The sequence below is a fragment of the Hibiscus syriacus genome, unplaced genomic scaffold, assembly GCF_006381635.1.
Source record: "Hibiscus syriacus cultivar Baekdansim isolate YM2019G1 unplaced genomic scaffold, ASM638163v2 tig00110377_pilon, whole genome shotgun sequence".
NCBI lineage: Eukaryota > Viridiplantae > Streptophyta > Magnoliopsida > Malvales > Malvaceae > Hibiscus > Hibiscus syriacus.
In genome coordinates, this window is record NW_024062711.1 from 253,197 (window position 1) to 279,262 (window position 26,066).

Consider the following 26,066-nt stretch of genomic DNA (forward strand, 5'->3'; position numbering starts at 1 on the left):
ATTGTACTTGCAGTTTATAAAAAGCAGCCGATTTTCATACAAGAATAAACTCATCCATTAATACTAAAAAAAAAAAATCGTAATGCTATCGAAAGTTTCCCAGAATCTGAAGTAGAAACACAAACACATCAATGGCTGACAGCAACATTAATGATGGCTTCCGGTACCTAAAAGTTAAACCACATACAGGTGGTATTTGGAAACTGTTGAAGTACTCGCTGTGGGGCTCAAACCATGGTGCGGTGGAGGTGGGTGGTGGCACCGCGGAAGAAGAGGCCGATCACCGGTTTGTCATGTTGGTGTCTATCGTTGTAATGAAACTCCTTCATTTGTTCCGGAAGCCTATGGAGTTCACTGGATATGTGGTGGACTTCTTTCTCAATCTTATATCCCAAAATGGATCTCTATGTGGCTTACTCTCAAACATTCTCCACGGTAAATTTAACTTGGAATACAACAAAGACCGTATCCATTGTTGAAATTTCAACAAATTATTCGGTGCATTAATGCACCGAATGTGCAAGTGGAATTGTGGAGTCAAAAGTAGCTGCAAATTGTTGAAATAATAAAGTCATAACTACCAAATTGAGTCCCTAAACTTTAGGGTATTTACAAGATTAGTCCTCAAGTTTCAACTATAATACCCTAGCTCATTTAGCTTCAAAATCATCCCAAAGCATTCTAGCTTTCTTCCAATACTAGAGAGATTTTAGAGAGTTTCTTGAGAATTGTTTTCTCCTTTTTACCTAGAGAGAATTATCATTGTTTTCTCCTTGGTAGATCGAGAGAGGTTGTAATTCCTATTTTCTCATAGTGAAATTCTTCTACCGTTGCCCGTGGTTTTTACCCTAAATATTTTAGGGGTTTTCCACGTAAATTTTGTGTCTCTTTTATCTTCATTTTTATTTTCTCAAATTATCAGTTGCGATTTTGCTCTATCCGATAGCCGTCTTTCGCAACAATTGGTATCAGAGCTAGATTAGAGTGTGTAATATCTGCTTATTGTCTTTGTGGTTGCCACCAAAAGGTGGATCCTCCAACATAAGAAAATAAGAAGTTATTACCCATTCTTTGAAGGTTCCAGGGAACTATTCACGATAGTAAAATAGTGGGAGCTATCCGTAGAAGAAGCTATGGCAACGAAATTTGATATTGAAAAATTCAATGGGAGAAATTTCTCATTGTGGAAATTGAAGATGAAAGCCATCCTAAGGAAAGACGGGTGTCTAGCGGCTATCAATGAAAGGCCGGTGGATTTCATAGATGACATCAAATGGAACGAGATGGACGGGAATGCTATGGCAAACTTTCATCTAGCATTAGCAGATGAAGTATTGTCAAGCATCGAGGAGAAAAAGACAGCTAAAGAGATATGGGATCATCTCATCAAATTGTACGAGGCCACATCGCTGCACAATAAAATTTTCCTTAAGAGGAAATTGTACACTCTCCGTATGCCAGAATCTACTTCAGTGACGGAGCACTTAAATACACTGAACACCTTATTTTCTCAGCTTACATCCTTAAGCTGTAAAATAGGAGAACAAGAACGTGCTGAACTTCTACTTCAAAGTCTACCGGATTCATACGATCAACTCATCATCAACTTGACAAACAGTAATGTCACCAGTCTAGTCTTCGATGACGTTGCAGCTGCTGTTCTACAAGAAGAAAATCGGCGCAAGAACAAAGAAGACAGACAAGTAAATCTGCAACAAGCAGAAGCGTTAACAACGATGACAACGATGAGAGGGAGATCAACAGAACGTGGCCAAAGCAGCAGTCACAAATATGGTAGATCGAAGTCGAGGAGCAAGAAGAATTTAAAGTGTTACAACTGTGGAAAGAATGGTCATTTGAAGAAGGATTGTTGGAGTCTAAATAAAAACTCCAATCCACAAGGCAATACCGCAAACACTTCAGATGATGGAGATGCTCTATGCTGTGAAGCGTCAACCACCGTGGAAGGAAGAAAACGATTTACAGATATATGGCTCATTGATTCGGGAGCAACATATCACATGACCTCAAGAAGAGAATGGTTCCATCATTATGAACCTGTCTCAGGAGGATCTGTTTATAGTTGCAATGATCATGCCTTAGAGATCGTTGGCGTGGGAACCATCAAATTGAAGATGTATGACGGAACAATTAAAGTTGTTCGAGATGTGCGGCACGTGAAAGGCCTGAAGAAAAATTTATTATCCTACGGATTGTTGGATAATAATGCAAGCAAGATTGAAACACGGAAAGGAATCATGAAAGTGTTCCGTGGAGCGCTTGTGGTGCTGAAAGGCAAAAAAATATCTGCAAACTTGTACATACTGAAGGGAGAGACTTTGGTAGAAGCAGAAGCCTCTCTTGCCTCATGTAGTTCAGATTCGGCAATGCTATGGCATCAGAAACTTGGGCACATGTCAGAACAAGGAATGAAAGTCCTTGTGGAGCAAAAGCTACTTACAGGCTTAACAAAGGTATCACTTCCTTTGTGTGAGCATTGCATAACAAGTAAGCAGCACCGCTTGAAATTCAATACATCAAATTCTAGAGGCAAAAGTGTTCTAGAATTGGTTCACTCTGACGTATGGCAAGCACCAGTAATGTCCCTAGGTGGAGCAAAATACTTTGTCTCATTTATTGATGACTACTCCAGGAGATGTTGGGTGCACCCTATTAAGAAGAAGTCAGACGTGTTTTCAACTTTCAAAAACTTCAAAGTGCGGGTGGAACTTGATTCTGGAAATAAGATCAAGTGTTTCAGAACAGATAATGGAGGAGAATACACAAGCGAAGAATTGATGACTTTTGCAAGAAAGAAGGCATCAAAAGACAATTCACAGTGGCGAACACTCCTCAACAAAATGGAGTGGCAGAGCAGATGAACAGAACCTTGTTAGAAAGAACAAGAGCAATGTTGAGGGACACAGGCCTAGAAAAATCATTTTGGGAAGAAGCAGTCAATACCGCCTGTTATTTGGTGAATCGAGCTCCATCAACTGCAATAGAGCTGAAGACACCAATGGAGATGTGGACTGGTAAACCAGTTGATTATTGAAACCTCCATGTATTTGGAAGTATTGTGTACGTGATGTACAACGCCCAAGAAATTTCAAAGCTGGATCCAAAATCCAGGAAATGCAAATTCTTGGGGTATGCTGATGGAGTAAAGGGGTATCGCTTGTGGGATCCCACTACCCGCAAAGTGATCATTAGCAGGGATGTTATCTTTGTAGAAGATAAACTACAAAGAAAAGAAGACGATGATAGCGCTGAAAAGTCAGAGACTACTCAGATACATGTGGAAAAAGAGTTTGAAGAAGGAGATTCTTCTGATGCAGAACCAGCACATGATGAACAAGAACCAGAGAGTTCTGAAGCTCCAATAACTCGTCAATCAGATCGTGTGAGAAGACGTCCCAATTGGCACTCAGATTATGTTATAGAAGGTAATATTGCATACTGCCTTTTAACAGAGGACGGTGAGCCATCAACATACCAGGAGGCAATAAACAGCTCAGATGCTTCACTATGGATGATGGCGATGCAAGAAGAAATCGAAGCCCTTCATAAAAAATACATGGGACCTTGTGCCACTACCACAAGGAAGGAAGCCAATTGGTAACAAATGGGTTTTCAAAATCAGCGAATGGTGATGATCAAGTGGAGAGGTATCGTGCAAGACTAGTGGTCAAAGGATATGCTCAGAATGAAGGTATTGATTTCAATGAAATTTTTTCTCCTGTGGTTCGACTAACAACAGTTCGAGTAGTCTTGGCAATGTGTGCTACATTGAATTTACATTTGGAACAGTTAGATGTTAAAACAGCTTTTCTTCATGGAAATCTTGAAGAAGAGATTTATATGCTCCAGCCTGAAGGTTTTGAAGAAGACGAAAAGAAGAACTTGGTTTTGCAGGTTGAAAAAATCTCTGTACGGTCTAAAGCAGGCGCCGAGGTGTTGGTATAAGATTTGATTCCTTTATTATGTGCCTTGGATACAACAGACTTAATGCAGACCCTTGTGCTTATTTCAGAGGTCTAGTGATAACGATTTGTTATATTGCTGTTGTATGTGGATGACATGTTGGTTGCAGGACCCAACAAAGATCATATTGAAGAATTGAAGGCACAACTGACTAGGGAATTTGAAATGAAGGACTTGGGATCAGCAAACAAGATTCTAGGGATGCAAATTCACCGAGACAGAAGTAATAGGAAGATTTGGCTTTCACAAAAGAATTACTTGAAGAAGATCTTGTCACGATTCAGCATGCAAGATTGTAAGCAAATTTCTACCCCTTCCTATTAACTTCAATTATCCTCCAGTATAAGTCCCAACAGTGAAGAAGAGATGGAGATGTCTCGAGTACCGTATGCATCAGCAGTGGGAAGTTTAATGTTCGCTATGATATGCACAAGACCAGACATTGCACAAGCAGTGGGAGTGGTTAGTCGGTACATGGCGAATCCAGGCAAAGAGCATTGGAATATTGTAAAGAGGATCCTAAGATACATCAAAGGACCTCAAATGTTGCATTATGTTACGGAGGATCAACTTACTAATCAATGGGTATGTGATTCTGACTATGCAGGGGATTTGGATAAAAGCAAATCTACAACAGGATATGTGTTCAAAGTTGCTGGTGGAGCTGTAAGCTGGGTTTCAAAATTGCAGTCAGTTGTGGCTACGTCCACAACAGAGGCAGAATATGTAGCAGCTACACAAGCCAGTAAAGAACAATTTGGTTGAAGATGCTATTGGAGGAGCTTGGGCACAATCAAGAGTATGTCTCTATGTTTTGTGATAGTCAAAGCGCCTTGCATCTAGCAAGAAATCCAGCATTTCATTCAAGGACAAAGAACATACGAGTTCAATACCATTTCATTCGTGAAAAGGTGGAAGAAGGGACGATAGATATGCAGAAGATCCATACCAAAGACAACATAGCAGATTTCATGACGAATGCGATCAACACTGATAAATTTACCTGGTGTCGATCCTCTTGTGGCCTGTCAGAGACGTAAGCAACATAATGGTACAAGGTAGAAAGAATGGTGTGAAGATATGATTGTTCCAATCAAATCTTCAAGTGGGAGATTGTTGAAATTTCAACAAATTATTCGTGCATTAATGCACCGAATGTGCAAGTGGAATTGTGGAGTCAAAAGTAGCTGCAAATTGTTGAAATAATAAAGGCATAACTACCAAATTGAGTCCCTAAACTTTAGGGTATTTACAAGATTAGTCCTCAAGTTTCAACTATAAATACCCTAGCTCATTTAGCTTCAAATCATCCCAAAACATTCTAGCTTTCTTCCAATACTAGAGAGATTTTAGAGAGTTTCTTGAGAGTTGTTTTCTCCTTTTTACCTAGAGAGAATTATCATTGTTTTCTCCTTGGTAGATCGAGAGAGGTTGTAATTCCTATTTTCTCATAGTGAAATTCTTCTACCGTTGCCCGTGGTTTTTACCCTAAATATTTTAGGGGTTTCCACGTAAATTTGTGTCTCTTTTATCTTCATTTTTATTTTCTCAAATTATCAGTTGCGATTTGCTCTATCCGATAGCCGTCTTCGCAACATCCATATATAATATATGTGTGCATTTGTACAGGAAAAGTAGTAATACCAATAGAGGGAGTGATACTTTTATTAGCAGTGTTGGGCAACTAGATTCGCGAGTGGATCTCTATAAAGCCAAGAAACTTGTTGATGATTTGCATAAATCTGGTTCATCTACTGAAGGAATTGCAAACTTGAATCCAGTGTTCGAGAAACAATGGATCTGTGTGTGATGGCATCAAAGCTGGCTTATGAAAAAGCTCAACTTGTTAGAAACGTCGTCGTTCATCATTGGAAGGCTAGCTTTACTCGTTCTCTCTTTCCCTTTTTATCTCAATTTTGTTTCATTTGCTGGAATCTTGATTATTTTTATAACATATCATATGTTTGTATATGCACTTTGTGGGCTTCTATAACTGCTGGGACGGTAAGAAAGCATATATCCTTGGTTTTCAATGTCCTTTTTTCTTTTAATATTGTCAATTAATTCCTTCTATGTTGGCCAACCTTTTCTTAGATTACCAAAAGGAGAAATCAACTCAGGTTTTTCTTACATGTAACAAGCCTAAGGACGCATCTTTAATATTGATCAGCTTTCGGTGCACCGAGCCTTTCGATGCCGACGATTGGCACCGATGTCGATTACTCTTGGTACGATTGTCCAAACGTAGGAAAAATTCATATGGGATTTCTTGAGGCATTAGGATTAGGCAACAAGAAGATATTTCAACCTTTTATTATCATCTGATCACAAACCATACCTATTCCGAAGCCACATAACAGTCCTCTACCATCGGGAAAACAGGCCTCCGTTTGCCTGAAATGGCAGATATGAGTGCATACTATTTGGTAAGAGAAAAGCTAAGGAGCTTGCTTGTAGAGCAAGAGAATGCAAAAATTGTAGTGACTGGACATTGACATTGTTTAGGAGGGATTTGTCTATTATGTTTCCCATATTTCTTGCAATACATGGAGAGATGAAGCTACTAGAAAGTTGTTGAGAGTGTATACATTCGGACAGCCGAGAGTTGGGGACCGACAGCTCAAGAAGTTAATGGAACCACATTTGAATCAACCGGTCCCCAAGTATTTCAGAGTGGTTTACTGCATGATGTGGTACCTAGGTTGCCTTATGATGGTAAAACCTTTTTGTATAAGCATTTGTGTCTGCCTTTACTACAACAGCTTCTACATTGAACAGGTATTTACTTTTACATCCGTATCTCACGTATTTGTGTTGTATTATTATCATTATTGTGACGATTTATTTGCCTTTTTGTTTAAAGAGGATGGATGAGGAGCCATATAAAAACTACTTTGAGATAAGCCAACTGATCCTTGAATATGTGAATGCGTTTTGGAGTTAATAAGATGTTTGGCAGGGGTTACATATATGGACCAGAGTACAAGAAGGATGGTTCTCAGTTCTATTTAGGGTTCTAGGATTGGTAATGCCCGGCGTGGCCGTTCATTCCCCTACTGATTATCAATTCTGTTAGACTCGGACTTTCAACAACCTGGCTCTTACTAAACTTATGTTAGCATGTATGTTCAATATGCTTTGTTTGATATTGTTTATATTGTCTACTCATTTGCTTATTGTCTAAAGTAGGTTTTCTACTTATATATGAGTAAGTTTCCATTGATTCGTTTCTGATTTATCATAAATTTCATTGAATTACCGATTTATATCTTGAACTCCAACGTTTAATTTTATTATAGAAAAGATCTAGATGTTGAGTTTAATATACTAATTTAGACGTGTTTATGATCAACTCATTTGATATAGTTTATTTGAGTTAGAGTTTAGGTTTAGGATTTTAGTCCCAGATCAACTTGGTTCGGTCTGGTCTAGCTCGGATTAGAAATGAATTAATTAAAAATTATATTTTACCTAAATTAATTATAAAAATATAATATATTAATAGAAAATTATATTTTTTAATTGGACCTTGTTCCAGCCTTGTTCAACCCATGAATATGCCTAAATCAGTCCAAGATAAACCAAACCATTGAGTAATGTTGTACTTGGATCACCTACTGGTAAACATAGGGACAAAGCCCTATTAGCTTGCAATGCGTGCTCTGGAAGGAGCACAAAGGCATTTAGAAAATGATCGTCTTGCAAAACCCTTTCCCACAGTATACTCATAATTTGTCCTAATTTATATGCTTCCCACAGCATACTTATCTCGAGTATGAATTTAACAATTCGAATAATTATATAATCATGTTCAGTCTAATTTATATGCTTCCCAAGCATTATAATAAAAACCAACACCATTTCAAAGCATCACAATTTTAAGTTTAAGGTTGGTTTAACTTCAATTACATTCCTAAGATTAAACTCTGAAACACCACTTAAGCAATCCCAATCTTCCACCACCTCCTTGCCCTTTGTTTGGTGCTCTAACTTTGTTTTGAGCTTCAAATCAAGTATTACACATTCAAAGACACAGATTACAATTCATTAATAATTTTACAATCAATTTAGCAACTTTATGGAATCAAGACAAGCTCCTCCTATCAAAACTAATGGAAGAAAATGCGGAAAAAGCAACCATGCCGGTGATTGGATAATGTTTCTTTCTCTACCCTCCAAGCAGATGGAGAAGATAGAAAGAGTTATTGAAACGGAGTGGGAAGAGAGAATTTCCTCGTCCGAATTGAAGAGCTAAGATCTCTCGATTAAGTCGCCTATGAACGAAAAGTGGGAAAAAAGAAGTTTCCAATTCGGGAAGGATCAATGGTACATATAGATAGTTCTTCATCGGTTTTACCGGATCCAAATCTGAGCTTTAGTCCGGCGATCCAGCTGTTCTAGGAGTGGAGAAGGAACAGTTTAAGAAGAAGCAGAATCATAGTGAAAAGATCAACCCGTCTGGGGCTTTAGTTTGTGGCTAATGGGCTTGAAGCAGATGGAATGTCAAGTTCGGAACAAGAATCGGATCACCCCAATAGTAGAGCATTGGATGACTTACAGTGCACGGGCTTTAAGAAACAGATTTTCTAAAAAGATTGATTCTTGAGGATGGAACAGATGTAGATATATCAAGTGATCAAATTGAGGTGAGAATGAGATCTAATGGAGCGTTATCGTGGGAGGAAATGGTGGATAAATTAAATAATTGTCCAGGAAAAGGAGTTGAGTTTGAAAGGGTAAATACAAATTTCCAGATCGTCATGGTTTCCCCAAAGAATACAAGGTCCTCAAGAACGCTGTTGGCAAAACAAAGAAAATTTGGTTCTCTAAGAGAGATCCAAGATAGAACTTTGACAAAATCAGAAAGAAAAAAAAAGGCTCGAGCTATTGGTAAGACGAAGAAACTGTTATAAAATTGTTAATCCGAGATAAAATAATAATAATAATAAATAAATATTATTATATAATCGAACGAAGCAAAATAAATAAAGAATTAAAATAGAGGAACGTGATTTGTTTACTCGTATGTAGACACTGAATAGGATGAGTAGAGTAAGATAAAGCGAAGAAGGATTTTTGTGAGGCTTGTATGAACAGTTCCTTAAGACATATTCATCCTCTCCTAGGTCTTCGAGAAACATTAGACGTCGATCTCCCAGGATACAACAACAAACGATCACAACAGTAAACACAACCGTAGTGATCAGTCAAACACAATCTTGCCTTTCTCTATCATCGGAAAGAACGAATTTGGAAGGAATTTTCTAAGTGTTTTCTAATTCAACTGTGAATTGTGTCTTGTAACTTATGTTGTGTTGTGTCTTTGAATTGTGTTGTGTCTTTGAATTGTGCCTCAAGTAACCTATATATAAGGAGAGGAAATGGATTGAAGGTTAAGTCTTTTCGATGAAAGTACTTATCCTGTTGATGAAATGATTTAATCTTTTCATTAAGATAATTGTTGAATAGGTATGATTGAATGAATGCAACTTTAAACTAAAAATAAGTCCATTCACCAAGTGACATGACTTATTATAAAATCTATTTACCAAGTGACATGACTTATTATAAATAACAACAATTTTATTCAATTAAACTTTATTTTTTTTCAACAATCCCCCACATGAATGAATTGATGATTTCAAACATTGACTCGATATGGTGATAGATTTTACTTCGATATTTGCATAGGATAGGTAGACGTCCTCCTTTGAACCTTCCCTTGTGAAAATATGTTTACCTTACTGGCTGTCCAGTAGACGTGATGTCCTTGAACTGTCTTGCCATTGGCGTAACCGATGACATACCTCACACAAATATCTCACTGACAATTTGGTTCTCATGGTTATGTCCATATAGCCATGGACATCTCCTGCTTCTACAAGAGTTTAGAGAACTATGCCCCAATAGTCTCTTTGAAGCGGCTCCACTTTACTCTCACATAGGTGACTTATGTTGTTCGGCTCACCGAAACACATAGTGTTCATTAAAAGCGTTGATTAACCTTTTCCACATTTTAGTCATTGTTTTCATCATAGGAATGAACTTGGGATAAGGACCCCTACAGTGACCTCACAAGGTCTATGCAAGTAGGTTCTCCCATTGAACCTAGATCTTGGGATCTCAAGTCAACTAGGTTGGGTTTTCCTTCACATAGCGCATTAAATAATGGGCTTTAGTCACATTCCTTTCGATATTTATCAACTTGATCTCGATTTAACTCATTGTTAGCGGATCCACAATGTTATCTTTTGATCTTACAAAATCAATAAATATATATAACACTAGTTGAGATCAATTGTTTAATGATATTATGTTGACGATGTATGTGCCTTACTTACCATTATAATTATACAAGGCATCCCCACACTTTGATGTAGTTGTAGGAAAGTTTTCAACATTTCCATAACTCATATGGTGCCTAGCCTATTGTTTTGTGAGTTACCTTATTTAAAGGTAATTTACTAATAAAATAGCTTCCTCCACATGTTCTATGACAACTCAGATGACCAAATGTCATTTAATTCTTTAGCAATCGTATGGATATTATACTTCATATGGTGTATCTGACAATCCATTCAAGATGTACTTCCGACATAGAAACTTAGAATGCTTTCACACTTTAATGGCAACAATGTCTATCTCATCCTCTCTATGAATAAGAGGATCATCCTATATTTGATAATATTCAACATAATTAAATAACATCTTATGTCACTATGACTTGAAATTTTATCCATGAATTTCACATGCTTCTCATTGTGGATCACAACAACTGACATAGTTGAATTTTATTCAAAGTCTAAATAGGAATTATATTTCAAATCACGAGTTAGGTGAATCAGTGGGGTTACCATTGTTTCGTTTAAAACACATAACCATAATTTGTAAATATTCCAACAATAAATTGAAGTTAATTCAATTTATTTTGCCATTTGTTTCTATTAAACAATAAAATTTAATTAGAAATTAAAATTCTAAAACAAAATTTGTAACAATGTTGTTACCTCCGAACGATTTATGTTATCAACAATAAATCAAATAAATTTTGTTGAACAACAGGATTAAAATCATGAAACAGAATTATAGGCCCGATTTTTGTTCACAGACATATCATAATTCGTTCGGTATCTTATTTATCACAATGAATTTTAATAAAAACTAAATCCAACAATTAAGTAATTTCTGTTAAACGGCGGGAAATTAGTAAAACTAAAACCCGAAATAGAAATTCACAATCAATATTATTTTGTTGAATTCGTTAAATGTCAGGATTTAAAACTAAAATCCGAAACAAAACCAACTTCTGTTGGACAACGGGATTAAAACCCAAAACAGAACCAATTTCTGTTAAACGGCGAGAATTTAATAAATTAATTCTTGAAACAGAACTAGCTTCTGTTGATCAGTGGGAATTTAATAAAACCCGAAACAATAATATAATCTCAAAGTATAAATATTATAAAAGAAATATGAATGGTTACACATACCTTTTCGATTTCTTGATCGAAATCCCCAATATTGCCAACTTTTTAGTCTCAATTTCTCCACTAGATATAGACAAATCAAAATAAATGTGCAGTGCATGGCTTATAGGCAAATCAAATAAAAGTTTCTTACTGCACAAAAGTTAGTGGTCAACTTTTTCTTGACGTTAATTCATTTGGGATGTTCACTCAATCTCTAATAATCTCTAATTATCTTTTCAGAAATAATTTCATTAATGGAAGGCAACAATTGCCTAAATAAAGTTTAATCATAAGGAAAGAAGCATTATATCCCCATTGCATATTCGATCTCCAAATCAAAGAGACATAGCTTGTAAATTTCACTTTGGCACGATTCCTCCTAAAGACATGCAATTTTTCTTTTTGGAATCTGCAAGTTGTATTCGAACCTACAAATAGTCTCCAATATTTTTTTCTACGATTTTTGATATCGTTCATTCATGGTCTACCCAGACGCCATCGTTTGATTCTTCGAATGTACGGGTAATCTGTTTGATCTTAAACTCAAAAATAATTTGCTCGTTCGTCTCGGATTAGAATAAAAAAATATCAGCCTCTTAAGATTGTTACAAAAATTGTTAATCCGAGATAAAAAATAATAATAAATAATTATATTATATAATCGAACGAATCAAAATAATAAAGAATTAAAATAGGAACGTGATTTGTTTGCTCGTATGTAGACACTGAATAGGAGAGTAGAGTAAGATAAATAGAAAAAAGATTTTGTTGAGGCTTGTATGAACAGTTTCTTTAAATAGATTTGTCCTCTACTAGGCTTTGAGTGATTTGTTTGCTCGTATGTAGACACTGAATAGGATGAGTAGAGTAAGATAAATAGAAAAAAGATTTTTGTTGAGGCTTGTATGAACAGTTTCTTTAAAATAGATTTGTCCTCTACTAGGTGCTTTGAGTAGACGTCGATCTCCCAGGATACAACAACAAACGATCACAACAGTAAGCACAACCGTACACTACAAAAAAATATGTAATTGCTAATGGAATTTCTGAGGGAATTTGTGACGGAATTTAAGTTTATTAACTGAATTTCTTAAGGAAGAGACTGGTCAGTAAAACAATGGCTGAAACCATTTCCGAGGTAATAAAATAACTCGTTAGAAGTTTACTGACGGAGAATTTTAAATCCGTTGGAATGTTTATATAAATAAAATATTATATTTTATGTTTCCGACGAACATATCTTTTCTGTCGGGATATTTAAAAAATAAAAAGAAAATCTGAATTTTTAATTTTCGATGGATTACATGTTTTCCGTCGGAAATTTAAATCTTAATTTTTTTAAAAAAAAGAGGGAAAATTTATCAGGATTCTACCCCAAAAAAATTACATTCCCTCCAAAAAAATATTATGAATCCATATTTTTATTTAATTAATTAAAAGACTAAAAATTAATAATAATAATTAAAATAATTACATTAATTAAAAAATAGATAATAATAATAATACTAACAAGTCCATATTGTATTTTGATAATGCCTTAATAAGAAATAATAATATGATACAGAATTAAATTCATCATATTAACTAAGATAAACATGACTTTACAACATATATTTCAAAATACAATATTTCTAATAAATATAAATATATGATTGTACACTATACATAAAAATAAATATTCAATAATAAAGAAAGAGTAAAATACAAAGTTTGTACACTATAAAGTTATTATCATTTAAAAGTTTTTAACCTACAAAATATAATGAAGATGTTAGTGATTAAAAAATAATATAATAAATAAAGCATGTATTAAGAAAAATTACATTAAACAAAATTAGAACTTACATCATATTGATAGTTGATGATAATAAAATAGGATGAAATTAAGAGAACTTTTGGAGAGAGAAAAAAAGTTAAGAAGAGATGAAATGAAGGAAATCAGAGAATATTGAGTTTAGAAAGGTTTAAATAGGAGAAAATAAGGGGAAAAACAGGTAAATTTTTAAATTTGATGTTGCAATGGAGGGAAATTGAAAAACAAGGGCGAGTGAGAAACTCAAAATTTTGCGACGGAACATGTGGACCCGTCAGAAATTTCTGACGTAATAGGTGAATCTGTCAGAAATTTGTGACGGATCCACATATTCCGTCACAAATTTGTGATGGGTATTCCATCACAAATTTAAATAAATGTTTTGATATTTTGATATACCAAACAAGTTTGTTAATTAATTTTATAAATTTTAAGATTATATTCGATTCAATTATTCGAATATATTCAATTATTACTTAAAGTTTTTGTTGAAAACATTTTGATATTTTGATATAACAATATATGTGTTAATGAATTTTAAGATTTTATATTCGATTTCAAATATTGTATTCGATTCAATTATTCATAAATCAAATATTACTCCAAGTTTTAAAATGTCATATTTTAGTCCTTACTCAAATGAAAAATTGAGATTCACTAAAAACAATTTTGAAATAATTTTTACAAAGTGTTTCAAACATTAATCGAGTAAAAATTGAGATTTTAATAGGGTAGTACCGATATTGGCTTGTCAGTATCGATCCCCCTTACATCGAATACAAATATGGTACTGATACCCTACACGATATCGATACCATTGTCTATAGTAGTACCGATACCATGATCATGGTACCGATACTACTCCTTTGGTTTTGACTCTAAGATTTAACAAAATGCAAATATGGTACTGATATCATGTTCGATATTGATACTACTATACATAGTGGTATCGATACTCACTGGACAGTATTGATACTACTACAAAGTAGTATCGATACTCCTTGGACATCGATATCGTTGAGTTGCAACAGTCAAAATATTTGAATTTATAACAGGTCGATCGATACCCCTTAGTGGAGTACCGATACCCATACACTCCCAACAACTTTTTGAAGCGAAAAAATACAACAACGGCTCTATTGACTCCATGATCATCCCCAACGTTCAGATTCATTCAAGGGTATTTAAACAAGTTTTTGAAGTCATTGGTGAATAAGAGAAGCTAGAGAAACAATTTAGAAAGCCTTAAACATCAAGAAAAAGAGATACAATAGAGTAAGCCTTAAACATCAAGTTTAAGCAAAATCAAGCCAACATTCATCATATTCATTTTGCTTTCTAAGAACACTACTTGTGCTTACTTGTATTCATTTCCCAAAAGCGCATTAACCTTGTTATCAGTAACTTTTACAAAACCCCAATTATCGATCTCATTTAATATATCACTTCCAGACTTAATTGGTGGAGGATTGTTTAGAACCTTTTTACCTTTTCGAAAGCTGTAGTATTTCTTCTGAAATGATGATTAAGGTAAAAATTTACGGTGATTATCGAACAAAGATTTTTCCCACCATGCTGAAGAGTAAATGCTTTTGATTCCTCAATGCAATATAGATAAGCCATTCTTCCAGTTGTACTCCAACCAGACATCATGTCGTACGTAGGAAAATCATTGATAGTCCATAACAAGGCAACACGAAGCAGAAAATTTTGCTTCATTGACAAATCATATGTTACCTCTCTTATTTCCCATAAATGTATCAACTCAGCAATTAAGGGTTACAGGAAGACATCTATATTATATTTTGGATTTCTAGGACCTGGCACAATTATTGTCAAAAACATAAACTCATCCTTCATGCACATAGAAGGAGGCAAATTGTATGGTGTTACTATAACCGACCACAAAGAATATTGTTGTCCGGATTGACCAAAAGGTTGAAAACCGTTTGTGCATAACCCAAGCCTGACATTACGAGTCTCATAAGAAAATATTGGATGCTCCTGATCAAATGTTTCTAAGCAAGAGAATCAGAAGGATGACTCATAAGACCGACCTCATCATTTTGATGCTCAGCATGCCACCTCATATGCTTAACAGTAACTTCTGAGGCATATAACCTTTGTAACCGATGAGTTAAGGGGAAGTAATACATTTTTTTGTATGACTTTCTATTACTAGATCCTTCACCAGCATTATACTTGTACCGATGATGATCGCAAAACTTACATACGCTCAATTCAAATCATTACCCCAGTAAATCATGCAACCATTTCTACAACAATGTATTTTTTGAACCGACAAACCCATATCACGAACCAACTTCTCATCTCATAAATTTTTGGGCATGACATTATCTTCGGGCATTAACCTCTGCATTATTCGACAAAGGTCATTAAAGCATGCATTAGGAATCCGATATTGTGCTTTCAAGTGTATTAATTCATAAACCACTGATAACTTGGATTGATTGCTACCAGCCCATATCAGTTCAGAAGAAGCACCAAGTCTATTATACAACATCTTTGTCAAAGTAAATGGTGGTTGATCATCTTATATCATATGCATTTAATTCAGGACCAGCAACATCCTCATTATTGGATTCATGATTACTACCACCCAAATCGTATGCATCATCTGGAGCTGGAGTATTAAAATCCATCATGGTTATAGTAACCAGTATAAGAAAAAAGTGGCTCTTCATGATACCCCAATTGTGATAATGCGGAACAATCCTTTAGTGATCACATGAACTTTACCGTTTCTGGATCTCAAAAACTTTTATTCTGCATTTAGGTTGATTACATGGACACCTAATATTTCCTTGATCCCAATCTAGGCTTAATTAACGCAAATGTGATGAATTCCAATAGTAGCCGCTCAAATCAGATTAATAATGTGACCTTATTAGCCTATCAATATTGTACATCCAAGATCGATCCATACTGAATACCAAAACCTGTTTCTATTGTAATATTAATTAAGATACTTAAATTAGTAAAATTTTATTTAATAATTTTTATTTTTTAAAATTTCCTAAAAATAAAAAATCGGACTTATGGTATTATTGTAATTACATGTAAAAATTTTAATTATTATTTTTATTAACATGCAAAAAAGAACATTGTTAAACTATGTTACGTGCAAAAATATTTTCTCTACTTTTTGATATATTTTTCACCTTTTAATTAAAAGTTAATACTAAAATTGATAGCTTATATTATAAAAATAAATTAAAACTTACCTCAGCTCACAAATTCAGTAGAAATTTTAGAGTTCTACAAAAAAAAGACCAAAAAAAAATTTAGAATATTCTTTTCTTTTAAATGTAAAAATAATAGCTATGTTATCAATATCATTAAAAAGAAGTTTTTAATTAATCAAAGCAACTTGCTAACTATTAAAAAGAAATAATTTACATATATAATTATCAAAAGCATACGCAAAGCAATAACCTTTGATTTTATTTTTTTATAACAAGATGGTTGAGTATGCTATATAAGTCATGAAAGTAAATATCTAAATCATTAGATAAACAACATTCTCCAATCTAAAATTATAATATCAAATAAAAAAATAAATGCATATAAAAAAAAAATAAAGGATAAATCCATAAATCATATATATAATTCAAGTGGATATATAAATGAAATTAATATTTAAGATAATAAAAATAAAATGGAAAATACTTACATGAATCAATATACACCTTCAAAACTCATTCACTATAAAATATTAAAATTCTGCACACACAAAAATGTAAGAAAAATAATCTAAGAAATATATAATAAAAAAAAATACAAACATTTACCTTCAACTAAGATCTGGTGTGAGTTTTTGGTGTGGTCCCGTAGAGAAATTAGAAGAGGCTTTGTTGTGTCCTGCATGCAGAGAAGATTTGGAAGAGTGATGTGAGAAAGAATTGGGGAATACACAGAACGGGGGAATACAATTAAGAGAAGCGTGTAGCTAACATTTAATGGGTTTAATTACATATAATTATGTGGGGTTGACAAAAGAAATAGTAGTTGTATATTTAAAGGTAGTTATTTTTTATTTTTGCCAGAATGATTATTTTATCATAAATTAATTGGTAATTTAATTAAAGTTGATTTTTTTTTTCGACAGAATCATTGTCCAGTCATAAATTAAATTGATATTTTTATTTCCGACAGAATATTCTATCACAAATTAAATCGGTATATTTAATTAAAGTTGACAAATTTCCGACGGAATCATTGTCCCTTATAATTAAATGATATTTTTTTTGAAATGAATAGACTTTCTGACGGAAAAAGAATTCGGTCGAAATTACAATATTGTCATAATTTTTGACAGAATCATTTATTTTCATCGGTAAATTGTGATAGATTTTAAATCCGTCGGAAATTTCCATCGGCAATTTAAATTTCTTATGTGATAGTGATCAGTCAAACATAATCTTGCATTTCTCTATCACTGGAAAGAATGAATTTAGAAGGAATTTTTAAGTGTTTTCCAATTCAACACTGTGAATTGTGTCTTATAACTTATGTTGTGTTGTGTCAGAATTGTGCCTCAAGACCTATATAAGGAGAGGAAATGGATTGAAAGGTTAAGTTCTTTTATTTGATAAAAGGATTTAATATTTCATTAAGAGAATTGTTGAATAGGTATGATTGAATAGTACAACTTTAAATTAAAATCTAAGTCCATTCACCAAGTGACATAACTTATTATAATAGGTCCATTCACCAAGTGACATAACTTATTAATAGGTCCATTCACCAAGTGACTGATTATTATAAGTAGCACAAATTTTATTCAGTTAATCTATATTTTTCCAACGGACAAGCGATTGCTGAGGAACATTCAGAACTGGAAGTTAGGTCTATAATGGACTCAGATATACAAGCTAGACGATCGATTCTGTTGAGGGAAGCCAAGAAAACTTTGGAGCTTGGTAAAAATTGGAGATTAAATTTTTAGGTCCAGAATGAAGTGGTTCGGAATATAGCTTCTTTAGAAGAGTCGGACGATGCATCTCAGGAATTTTAGAAAATGCAGGGAGAAAGTTGGGTGTCGTTATAAAGATCTTGTCATGGACATAAGCGAAAATAGAATACGAAGGTACCATCAATAGTTAAGAATATGACTGAATTCCATCTCAGGAGTGAAATTAGAAGAATCTCAAAGCGTTTGTTTTTGGTGCGATTTAAGCCAAGAAGAATCAAACAATTTGTTTGTACGTTGTGATATTATGTAAAGTTTCTGAAAGCAATTTTGGGTGGTGTACCATGAATAAATGAATCTTTAAAACTACTGCTTTTCTGCTTTGGCACTCTATTCACAGTGCTTAGCTGTCTGTAAATCACATGGAGTAGCGGTACGAAGAATGATTTCCACGGGAACAGGTCGTGAAAAGTTTACTGCGGACGATGCATCATAGGAAGATATGGCAGGGTGTGGAGTGTGCCGCGTTAGGAGTGGGTTCCAAGAGAGCTTTTTTCAGTCCGGTGAAGGACTTGGGGCAGTCTATGAAGATCTGGTCGCAATAAATTATTCTTGTAGTTTTGTTGAGGTAAATTGGGTATAGAAAGCGATGCTTATTGTGGAATGAGAATCTAAAATGGTACAGAGCTCGATTGGTGAAGTGATTTTTCATCCATGGCGTTGATGGTGGAAATTGATAAGTTGGTCCATAAAATAGGATCAGTGCAACTCTACCATGTTCGTAGTCAGAACATCGCGAAGGTGGACCATTTCGCAAAAGTAGGTAGGCAACCGCAATCTCTTCTCAAGCTTGGTGGTAGGTTTTGCTGTTGACGCTTGTGTAAGTGGCTAAGGGTGATATTTCCGAGGGAGTTAATAAGTCATGGGATGTGCTTCAGCAAGATCATGAAGGTGATGGATCCTTTTGATATAATCGACCAACATAAGGGTGGGTCAGTTTAGTGGTTACACCTAGGAAGGTAATATTAAGGCAGATGATCTCGTAAAGGGAGCTTAAAAAGATGAGTATTTCAAAAGGCTTAGGGGAGTGAGGTTCTTGGAGGGTGTAATGCTTTTGCTTCTCGTGGTGGGTTGTGTGATTAATCTGTTAAGCCTTCTGTTAACTTAGTGTTTTAATTCATATTCCTTCAATATACAATTCTGCTCTTAACCAGCATTTCTCTTTGCTTGATTAAACTAATTAAGAGTTTGTAAAGTTAAGGCTGTTAATCTAACAAACAGGCTCTTAGTTAATTGAAGCAGCAAATTGCAACGAACCTCACCATTTGTTTTCTTTTTCATTTTCTCTACTCTCATCATCTCTTCCCTTTAATTCATTTGAAAGCAAAAAATGATCAGCCTAACATTCACGTTTTATTCATTTCTTTAGAAACTGCATGTAGATCTACCGTAGGACAGTGTAGATTGTGCGACAAACAAATTTATTAAACCAGCAAACCACAATTAGCTTGATTTTTAATATCAGAAAAAAAAAGTCATAGAAAGGTTCACTCACAAGGAAGTATACCCTTTTCATGGAGTACAAGCCAGGGGTCTCCAAGTAGTTCAATGTCACCCATTACGATCAGTACAGCTGCCCTATTGATGGAGGACTGTACGTCCTTAACCGAACACCTTTGGCTTCCAACCTCGGCGACTCGTCAACCAACAAAGTTCCTCCACCACCTCCTTACTCGAAGAGGAGCACTTCCCTGAAAGGCTTGAAGTTGTGGCCGGATGACCCCTTTCTTGCTGCTTATAAAGAGTGCACCAAAAGTGGGGAAGAAACCGGTGGCTCCAAATTACCAGTAAGAATGAAGAAGATTAGGTTTTCATGCAAGAATTGTTGTAATGTTAGAGACGATAATTTGGCGAGGTTATCAAATCTCCCCACACTTCCTAAAGGTAGAGTTGGAGCTAGACAGGAGTTTGTTTAACCACTAGAAGAATATTGGTGAAAGCTAGGTATAATTTGATTAAGACTCTTTGTTTAACCGTTTTCAGATTATTATTATTACATGCTATTTACTGACAATCTGGTATTCATAAGAATCTTTGTAATATATTATCCATTAAATTGCAGCCTCATTTTGTTTAAAATTTTACTTATTACCTAATACCATCACCAATTTTAAAACTTGGTTTAACTTAGGAATGGCAACGGGACGGGTTTTGCTCGCCCCGTCCCCAAACCGAAATGAATCCTCACCCCCGACCTGACCCGATCCCCGTCGGATTTTTTATCAGGGCACTCCCGTCGGAGATTTTTTTTGCCCCGTCCCCGAACCCGACCCAAAATATTATACTCAAACCCGAACCCGAAAATATTATATATATAATAAAAAATATAAAATATTATATATATAATTAATATAAAAAAATATAAAATATTATATATATATAATCGTGGAAGGAATACCTTGTCCCGTCCCCGAACCCGACTCGAAAAAATCCCCGATACCCGACCCGATATCATTCAAACCCGACCCAACCCGAACTTGATCGGGTTTCGGGTTTCTGTCGGGTCCGGGCCATTCTGTCATCCCTAGGTTTAACCAAGTTTTGGCTCTTAATAACTTGATTGTGAAGAAACATGACCTACAAAAAAAAAAATTATATGATTCGTTTCAATTAGGTCGGTACCTAATCCCATTGATGGTTAACCCAACCAACCAGCCTTTTGACTCGAAACGACCCCCGGCCCCATTACCCTTGTGCTTCATGCTTTTCCATTTTCATATAGAACTTAATATTCTACCACATATTCACATGTATAATTAACGACCCAAAAGATTTAGTTTAAACTTCCTCTAATGTCCTTCGGAAGAGTCCAATAAGTTATTGGGAATTACTGTATATTGTGGTTGTGTAGGTTTAATTTTTAAAAGTCGAAGAAATAAAATACTGGGTAAACTACATCCAAGCTCACTTAACTATGGGTTGGATAAGAAACATGTCATTTTTCTTCTACAAGTTATAAATAAGTCACTTATTATTACAAATAAGTCACTCTATCATTAAAATTGAAAAGAACGTCCAATGTGGTTTGATATAATAATATTTTTAGTCCTAAAAAAGTATATATTAATTTTATCCTAATTTAAATGCAATAAACTTAACCTTTCATATTTAATTTTTTTTTATCAATTTGATCTTTTTACGATACCGTCAAAGCAAGTGAGAATGTCGGGTAAAAACAATAGTTAGATAATTGCATTATGCTATAAAGAAGGAACAAATTACAGTTAAATTGCTATTATATCATTAAAGTAATATAAAATTTATGGGAGAATGACAAATAATTTAGAAAAACAAGGACTAAAATGATAATTTTTTAAATATTAAATTTATTAAATTATTTTAAACTATGACCAAATTAAGAGATTGTACAACTTTTGAGGAATAGAAGTGTTATTATACTGCCCATGTTCCTGTTTCCGTCTAATATTTAACGCCAATGACATGTTTGTAACTTTAGAAAGAAAAATGACAAATTTGTTACTAAACCCATAATTAATTGACTTAGAGTATAGTTTACCCTAAACTACTTTATTAAAATAATATGCGGGGGAATATCCACAGCACAGTGTAGCATAATAATGCCTTGGTGTAGATATAGTTGGCCATTAAAGATTAGTGTTGCGCAAAAGCTTAAGAGATAATTATTTAATCAGATATAGTTTGGTTAATAAAATCTATACTTATACTAGAGCTATAATTAAATACGTCAATTGGAAATTAGAAAAGTAAAAAATATATATATATCAATGGAAATGAGAAAGATCTCAAAAAAAAATTAGGGTATATTTGGTTCGAGAAAATATTTTTTTATTTTTTTTACTTTTTTTCAAAAAAAAATCAATTTTTTAAAAACTAAAACAATATGTTTGGTTAATATTTAGAAAAACTTGAATTTAGAAATAAAAGTAGTGAAAATATATTTGGTATTATTTCTTTTAAAAGTAGAGGTGAACAAATAGTTATTAAATAATTAAATAAAAATATAATTATTAAAAACTTTATGTTAGTGTATATTGGGCATCAATTATATTTTAAAAAATACACAAAAATATTGTTGTAAGCAAGAGCATATAAAAGTGTTATTAAAATAAAAAATATATGTTTAGTGGCATTTAAAGCCCTCAAACTTTTGAAAAAAAATAATGTAGCCCATGAACCTTTTTTTTGCACTAAATGTATATCTTAATCTGAGAAAAAAAACTAATATAACATTTGACCAATGGAATCAAACGTTAATTATCGTAACGCTTACATAATAATTCACAAAGTTTATATGGTAATCTACATTATTGATGTGACAGTTCACGATGTTGTTAGAACAGTACATGATGGATGATGATCTGGTGGATGACCTTAATTGATTTTTTTGGGTAAGTGCGAGAGCCTAATTGATTTTTTTTAGAAAAATTTAGTACTTATTTAATTTTCTTAAAAAATTTATTTAAACTTAAAATATAAAATACAAATAACTATTAAGATATTCAATACAATAAATATATACAAATATAAATTATTAAAGATATTAGTTTAAGGATCACATTGATTATAAAAAAATTAAGGATCATATTAATTTTTTCCAAAAGTTTGAGGGTGTAACACCTTAAACCCAATTGAGCATAAAGTGTCGCATTAGGCTACAAAGATAACCTTAATTTTCAAAACCTATTCAATTTCATTTCAAAACATAATGTATGGTACTAAAATAGACATACATGACAATTATAAAAACACTTTTATAAACCAGAGCTCCGTGACACATAGTTTAAAACCAAAATAACACAAACTTAGAGTTATAAATCTGAATACAATAATAAGGGTCTTATAAATACTCATGCCCACTAAAGCTACAGTACAATACTCTTAAAGGGATGTTGGAAGTTTTGCTACGACGGTGCCCCACGGATGGCTCAAACTAAAAACCTGCGAACGGAAACATCCGGACGTTGAGGTTACAAAGTCCAACAATATAATCACTAATCTAGAGTAGCATTATGAGTTTTATAAGGCCAATCATCCTGAAGACATGGTATTAAGCAGTAGTTACATACATGATCATAATTAAATATTACCTACTTAAGGTTTAACTATTCTATTGCTGAAATGAGAGTCTCATGCTTCCCTTAATCCTTTGCTAAGGGTCTCGCCATGAGTATACCTCTATTGGGTCTCTAACCACACCGACTACAACCGTTGTGCATACTCTAAATGCGACACATGACATTGTTGTATATTATATGAATGCGACACATGACACACTTCTATGCATTATCTAAATGCGACACATGGCATTCTGTTTGCATTATCTAAATGTGACACATTACATACTGCTAGCATCTGGTATCACATAGCATCAAATTTATACTATTAGGGGAAATACTGGTATCACATGGTATCGATGAGATTCCTACTACACTATTGACTGATCTTCTGGTTTCCACATAGCATCAAATAGATCATAGAGGGGGAATATAGTATCACATATCATCAGTAAAATTCCTGCTTCATTGAAGCATTGTCTTAGTATCACATAGAATAGAGCCAAGCTGAAGGATAATTATTATGTTGTGATAATACAATAATGCATGCATGACTGAGGGTCCAAAGGCCACACAACATTGATAATGCTTTACTAGGGAAACTAAGGTAGTCTAGCTACCCACTAGCATAGCTCGGCACACTAAAGTGAGGTCATCCCCTCATTAGTTGTTATCTTGCTCAATCTCTTACCTAGAACATTTTGTAAGAGTTTAATATTATGTTACGTTTGTTAATCTGTTAAGTTGCTATATTATGTTTTTTAACACTGAAGGGTATTTTAGTCATATTTATCATTAAGGTCTCTAGGCATTTTATGAATTTACGATGAATATTGTTATTGTTGTTCACTTGTTATATTATTTGGTAGCTTGATACTTGACTCGGGTTTACCACTCAATAACGACATGCTTGTCATTCTTACCACACTTCTTTTTTATTCACCCTTAAATTGGAGGAATGACTTGTACGTTCTTGGCTTATTAATGTTCTCATAGTACATGATTCCTCTGTTACATAATCTGATTTGTTCATCATACTACTTGCTGATACATCCTCTACAACAATCTTTTGTTCTTAGTTACTCGAGATGTGCTCGCTTGAAGATACTCGGAAGTATTACGCCCAATATGGTTATCTTGGTCGTAATCCACTCCTACGAGTGTTTCTAAGCACCTTTGTCCATTTACGTCCCTCGAGGACTAAGTTCCACCATTACTGGTCATCCTTAAGTCTTATGGGCCTTAACAAATATGAATTTAACCATCCAAAATGGGTAGTGTCAATACCCTAAATAAAGCATAAATACCCCTAGTTAAGTATCGATATCAAACAATAACTTTTGTTTTGTTAAAATTCCTCTTAGTATCGATACTAACACCCTTAATATCGATACCAGGGCTGCAATATCGATATTGCTCCTTAGAGTATCGATACTCCCCATATAAAATACCCATTAATCATCCTACTTTATCCAGTATCGATATTGTTTATCCAATATGGATGCTCGAACCTAGAACTGCCTTGTTTAAGCTCGAAAAAACCCAAAAATCATTTATGGTCTTAGTTTGGGTCCAAAACATATGCTAAAGATTTTATTATAATAAATTATCTTTTCCAATAAAAATAAAACACACCCAAAAATCATCCTAAAGGTTATAGTTTGGGTCCAAATCATGTGTTAAAGCTTAAGGAAGATACTTTGGATCATAAAGTACCATAAAAAATACATGCTTTACTTTAAAAATATCATATATGATATGAATCAAACATAAACCCTAAAATTCTCAAATATTCAAATCTCAATAAATCTTCATGCTTATGAAAGCCTTAACACAACAAAAGATTAAAAATACACCACCTTGATGCTAGAATCTCGAGATGAAGCTCCTTTAGCTAGCTATCACTCTCCTCTAAGACATGGTTACTCAACTGTTGAGTTAATCGATCGATTGAATTGGCCAAGATGAGGGTGAATTGGTAATAAAAATTTTGGTGGAAGCTTTTGCAGAAAATTGAAAAGATTTGTACAGCGATTTAGAGTGGTTCGACTTTCTCAACCAAAGTCTACGTCCAATACCTTAGCTATCCACACTAAGGATTTTCCAACAAATTCACTAATTTGATCTTTCTTTTGAGGCCAAAGAGATAACCTTACAACTCCCTCAAGAATATACCCCAATTCTTGAGAACACTCTTTCTCAAAGATAATATTACAAATTTGCAAACTTACTAGGAAATCCTCACAAGGTAGATTGTTTGCACAATTCTAGAACAAAGAAAAGAACACTAAAAAATGAATACAATTGAGTACAAGTAGTGTTCTTGAAAGCAAAATGAATATTGAATGAAAAATAGGCTTGAAATGCTCAAACTTGAGGTTTGATGCTTTCTCTTTGATTCTCTCTTGATTCTTGTTTATTGTGTTTTTCTGTTATTGATCAATGGCTTCTAAGCTTGTTTAAATACACCTTCAAATGATTTTGAACATTGGGGATGATTAGTGGAGTCAATAGAGCCGTTTAAGTGTGAAAACAATTAATAAAATCAGTTGGGAGCGTCAGTTCATCGATGCATACCCAAGGTGCATCGGTGTATCAAGTGTAAAATTCAAATATTTTGACCGTTGGACCCTTAGTGCATCGGTGCACTAAGAGTGCATCGATGAATGAAATGCATTTGATGTTTTAAAATAGCCAGAGTGCATCGATGCATGAAATGCATTCGATGTTCAATTTATTCCATGGTGCATCGATGCATGGATTGGTGCATT

The 26,066-nt window shown here is 34.0% G+C and overlaps 1 pseudogene; it reads left to right on the top strand.

Moving 5' to 3' along the window:
* Positions 1 to 131: 131 nt before the first annotated feature.
* Positions 132 to 18,695, top strand: LOC120121531 (annotated as a pseudogene).
* Positions 18,696 to 26,066: the final 7,371 nt, after the last annotated feature.